The following is a 6,358-nucleotide window of genomic DNA, read 5'->3' on the forward strand; positions in this document are numbered from 1 at the left end:
AAGGGCAAACCCTAAACAGGATGGTTTTTCTTAATTTTCTTCTTCCAAAATGGCAACAAAAACATAGCCCCACAGCTGGGGCTCCAGAGCCTGTACTTGCCTGGAATGAGGAGGACTCAGGCCCTGGTTTCTCCACGAGGCACAGGGAAGGAAGTGGGGCTGGAAACCGCGGGTCTCTGCGTCCTCTGCTGCTCTGACTTGGCGACTTCAGCCAGAAGTGGGTCCATCACCGCGTGCGTCTCAGGCATCACTTAGGTCAAGTCTTCTTTTCCAAACATGAAAAATGAAGCCCAGCACCATTAAAGTTTGTTCTCAAACTCGGGCTTCACAGAGTTGTGAGAACAGTGGGACGATGTTTCTGAAAGTGTTTTGACAAGAATGAAGAGCCATGAAAGTGTAAGATATTATCAGTAATAGACACAGCTTTTTTCTTAGTTTTTGTTTTGAGTTTTGTTCTTCACTCCAGTGAATCTGGTATAATTATGCACAAGCCATTTTCTTTCATTCTATGCCTATTTTAGTTTTTTTTTTAAAATAAATGCTGATTATTATCAAATGACTCTTCTGCATCTGTTGGTATGATTGCAGATAAGGATTTTATTGATATTCTGAATTTGTGATTGAATTATATCAATAGATTTCCTGATATTTCCTTGCATTCCTAATCAGAATTTATCAATTTTTGATATGTTGCTTGAGTCAGTTTGCTAATATTTTACTTAAAATTTTTTGCATCTCTATTTATAAGGGAGATTGATTTATAACTTCATTATTTGATTTGTCTTTCAAGTTTTGATGTAAATGATGCAGGACTCATAAATGAATGAATGAACTATTTTTATGGCCTGGAATAGTTTAAATAACCTTGGAATGAACTGTTCTTTAAAGATTAGATAGAACTCAACTGTGACATTGTGTTAATGGCAGATTCTCAAACAACATTTCACTTTTTTCTACAGTAATTGTTCTATTATTCTTTCATCAATTTTGACAATTGTACTTTTTCTAAGAAATCATCCATTACCTCTAAGTTTTCAAGTTTTGTCAAAGAATTGCAAGTGATAGTCTCTTAAAATTATTTTAATATCTATGTAGCTGTGGCTCTATCTCCTTTTTCCTTTTTCAACTTGTAATCAGGCTCAGAGGGCTTTTTCCATATTGAGTTATTCAAATAACTCTAGGATTTATTTGTTCTTGTAAAACTACTTTGGTTTTTTATTTCACTGATTTCAGCATTAATGTTTTTAATTCTTTTTCTTGTACTTTCTTTTAATCTTATTTTTCTTTTTTAATTTTTAAAAACGACTGCTAAGTTATTTTATATTTTTATTCTTTAATTATGAAGGGATTTAAGGCTATAACTTTTCTTTGGAATATAGCTTTAACTACACCCTGTATATTTTGGCACAGAGTGTTAAAGAAAATTTAATTTTGATTTTTGGTGGGGTTTGTTTTGTTCTTTGGTTCCAAGCATTATTTTGAAGGATATTTTTCTTTCTTTCTTTTCAAATTTACATTCAGTAAAATTGACTCTTTTTAATTACAGTTCTATACATTCTGACAAATGCCATCCCACAACCACAACAATGGAGATACTAACAGGTCCATCACACTTCCCCTGCCCGCCACGTTATTCCTCTGTGTTACCACTTTGCAGTCAAACTCTCCACCAAGTCTTAGACCCTGGCCATCACTGATCTGTTCTCCATCCCTGTAGTTTTTCCTTTTCTAGAACATCATATAAATGGAATCCTAGAATTTGAACCTTTTGAGTCTGGCTTCTCTCACTTAACATGATACATTTGAGATTCATGTACACTGCTGCATGTGTCAATAGTTCATTTCTTTTAATTGCCAAGCAGTTTCCCATTGCATGCATGTACCAGTTTATCTAGGCAGCTGCTGACGGACATTTGGGTTGTTTTCAGGTCTCAGCAATTATCAATAAAGCTGCTAAAAATATCCCCACAGAGGTTTTTGTGTGAACATAGGTTTTTGTTTTACTTAGGTGAGTATCCGGAAGCGGGATTGCTGGGTCACACGGTAGGTTTGTGTTTAACTTCATACAAACGGTCAAACAGTTTTCCCCAGTGTCTGTACTATTTTGCATTCCCACCAGCAATGTATGAGCATTCCAGTAGCTCCACATCCTCACCAGCACTTCGTATTATTGGATCATAATGGTGGAGAGTGTTTCTTAACTTTCAAGTTTTAAATATCATTTTGGCCATCTTTGTAATGTGTACTTTTATTATCTCTTATCTACCTAATTGAATTGCTATGATCAGATAACGTAGCCAGTAAACTTTCTGCTTTTTAAAATTAAGGTTTTCTCTGTCATTGATCTTTTCCATAAATATCTATATGTGAAATATACATATATTTAACTTTTATTGAGATATATGTAGCTCACATACCATAAAATTCACCATTTAAAGTATATAATTAAGTGGTTGATAATATATTCACAATGTTGTGCAAATATCACCCCTGTGAATGGAAGATTTTTATCATTTTTCAAAAAGAAACTCCATAGCCAGTAGCATTCACTCCACATCCCCCTCTTCCCAGCCCACAGCAACAATTTATCTACTTTCTGTCTCTATGGATTTGTCTATTCTGGACATTTCACATAAATGGAATCATACACTATGTGGTCTTACAGGACTGGCTTCTTTCACTTAGCATCATGTATTCAAGGTTCATCCATGTTGTATGTGGCACGTATCAGAATTCCATCCCTTTTTGTGGCTGAATAACATTCCATTGTATGGATACACTTCATTTTATTTTTCCATTCTTCAGATGATGGATATTTGGGTTGTTGCTCCATTTTTTGGTATTACGAACAATGTGACTATAAATACTTGTATACAACTTTTTGTATGAATATAAGTTTTCAACTCTGCTGAGTATATACCCAGGAGGGAATTGCTGGATCGTATTCTATGTTTACATTTTTGAGGAACTGACACATTTTCCAGGGCAGCTGCACCATTTTATTATCTTCCCACCAGCAAAGGATTCTCATTTCTCCACATCTTTGCTCACACTAGTTCTTACAGCCATCCTAGTGGGTATGAAGCGGTAGCTTTTTGTTGGTTGATTTGCATTTCCCTAGTGACTAATGATACTGGGCATGTTTTTCATGCACTTATTGACCATTTGTATTTCTTCTTTGAAGAAATGTCTGTTTCTTGGTCATTAGCTGACTCAATTATCAGACTGACTGTCATGGTATCAAAAAGTTTGTATTCTAATAACCCTTATTCTACTTAATATTGACCCCAAAACGCAAGAGGAGTGATGCTGGCAAGGCGAATATGCCGAAGAGAAGCTGCAAATGCTTCAGTAAGTGAAAAGGCAAAAGTTCTTGGCTTCATAAGGAAATAAAATCATATGCTGAGGTTGCTAAGATAATGAATCTTCTATCGATGAAACTGTGAAGAAGAAAAAACAAATTCATGCTAGTTTTGCTGCTGAAACTCAAACTGCAAAAGTTACAGCCACAGTGTGTGATAAGTGCTTAGTTAAGATGGAAAAGACATTAAATGTGTACAGTAAGGCATTTTGAGAATGAGGGACCACACTTACGTAACTTTTATTATAGTATATTGTTATAAGTTTTCTATTTTACTACTGGTTATTGCTATTAATCTCTTACTGTGCCTAATTTATAAATTAAACTTTATCATAGGTATGTATGTATGTATAGGAGAAAACACAGCATATATAGGGTTTGGCACCGTCCATGGTTTCAGCCATCCACTGTGGGTCTTGGAATGTATCCCTCACAGATAAAGGGGGACTAGTGTATTTCTGGAATGCAAAGTTCTCTGTATATAAAACTGCATATCTATTAAACTGTATTTGTTGATTATCTTGTCCAATTTCTGTTTTTACATGCCTTTTTATCTAATAGGTTGGCAATTCTGAGATTGATACATTAAAATCTCCTATCATAATTGGCACCATGTTGATAATTTTTGAAGCTGGGTGATGAAAACACAGGAGTCATAACACTTTTATAACATAGTGTAATTCTCTCCTCTTCTATGTATGTTTGGAAATTTCCTTAAAAAGAAGTTTATTTCTTAAATCTTCAACTACAATCACACTTTTACAACATTCTCTTTGCATTCCTAATCATTTTTGCTTTATACGTTTAGCTGCTATGTTGTTTGGTGAATACAGATTTATACTGATTATATTTTTTTCATAAAGTCTGCCTTTATTATAAGGCCTCTTTCTATTTTGTTTTGTATTAGTAATCTTAAACACTACTTTGTCTAAGGTTAATATTGCCACTTCTGGGTGTTTTCCTCCCTGTATTTGCCTGGATCACTTTGCCTATTCCTTCATTTTCATCCTATCTTGATTGGTTTAAGTGTGCTTCTTATAAACAACATATAGGTTACGATTTCTGTATTTTAATATAATAGGGAACTCAGCCTATGCACACTTAGTGTGACAAAGATTATAGATTTTAAACCTTACGTACTACTTTGTTTACTATTTATTTTGTACTGTTGTTTCTTCTCTTTTCCTTGAGTTTGCTGATGTGATCACATTCTCCTTCCCGTCTCCCTTTTCCTTCTTGTTAGTTAGGAGATTTACAGGCAAGCTGCTTTCCTACCGGAAAGATGGATGCCGAGGGGCCACTCAGGGTGCCTGGATACTGACTCTGACTCCCACTCCAGCTCCAGAGACGAGGCCTTGATGGCTCTGAATTGGGCTCAAGAACCAGCAGATCTGCATGTCTGTGTTCACTCCTGAAATGGAAGTATTAGGGTTGTTTGTATAAATTCTCCCTGAACAGAATTGCAAGTCCTAAAAATATACGTCTGTGAAGCATAACAGAGTTAAGCCTCTCAGATCCAGGATTCCAGCTACACCAAAACACACAACTTTTCTAGTTCTGTGCGGTCTCTTCAAGTTTCTGTATCCTTAGCCAAGGAAATGGAGACCTTCCAGGATGTGGGGCTGGGGAGTGGGGATGAGGCAAGGGGCAGGTGTGGATTTTTGTTAGTCCTTAGCTGACTTGAGAAATGCAAAGTTCTACCATAATTTTCCATTTTCCTAGTGGATACCATCCTACACCTGGTACACAGGGACAAATATTTCTCTACCGCTGTACGTAAAAACAAAACACAGAGCAAACGATGTCTCTCCACCATGGCACTCCATTACCTCATTAAGAAGGAAGCTTGAGAACGTTACAACTACCCTGCAGGTTCCTGGACCCAGATGGATCACACAGGCCACTGCACGATCAGGTAGTTGAGTGCTTTTAGTTCCTGGCTATTATTACAGTTTTGCTTGTAGAATCGTTTCTATTCCAAGATCCTTATCTAGCACTTATGTTACACATTCCTGACCACGCTATCATTTTACATATATCACAACACACACACTGCAAAGCTCATTGCCCATCACTCCAATCTTCAGGTCTTTTTTTCTGCTTTATTTGTAGTTTGATTAGAGTCCTCAAGTATAATATTTTCATCAAATGGAAGTAGATTATGATTTATTCTCTGAATCTTTGCACAATGTTGAATATTTGTCTTTTACCCTAATAGTTGTACAGTAATCTTGGCTGCTTTTCTCTCAGTAGTTTTAAATGTTATTCCACCATTTCTAGCTTTCAGTGTTCTAGAAGACAAATCCAGTACCTTGCTGATTCTTTTCCTTTTAGTCCAGAGTATGAAAGATTTTTTCTTTTCTCTTGGAATTCAGAAATTTTTACTAGGATATTCCTTAAGTGGCTGTTTTATTAATCCAGACTGGGATCTGGTAAATTTATTCACTTTGAGCGCTCAAGTCTTTTTTTTAGCACACAGGAATTTATTATTATTATTATTTTTTTAATTATTGCTTCTCCTCTACCTGGTTCTTTTACCTTTCTGGGAATTTTACTATCCACATGTAAGGTCTTCTGGATCTAACTTTCAAGTATGTTATCTGTTCCTTTTATATTTCCATCTGTTTGTAATTTTGTTCTACATTTTTTTGGCTGCGTTGGGTCTTCATTGCTGCCTGTGGGCTTTCCCTAGTTGCGGCGAGTGGGGGCTACTCTTAGTTGCGGTGCGCGGGCTTCTCATTGTGGTGGTTTCTCTCGTTGCGGAGCACGGGCTCTAGGCGCGCGGGCTCAGTAGTTGTGGCTCACGGGCTCTAGGGCACAGGCTCAGTAGTTGTGGCGCACAGGGTTATTGCTCCGCGGCATGTGGGATCTTCCCGGACAAGGGCTCGAAACCCGTGTCCCCTTCATTGACAGGTAGATTCTTAACCACTGCGCCACCAGGGAAGCCCTGTTCTACATTTTGAGACTTTTCTTTTCACTGAATCTTCTGGGCCACTA

The sequence above is a fragment of the Monodon monoceros genome, unplaced genomic scaffold (genome assembly GCF_005190385.1).
Source record: "Monodon monoceros isolate NGI ecotype Baffin Bay Population unplaced genomic scaffold, NGI_Narwhal_1 Super_Scaffold_21, whole genome shotgun sequence".
NCBI lineage: Eukaryota > Metazoa > Chordata > Mammalia > Artiodactyla > Monodontidae > Monodon > Monodon monoceros.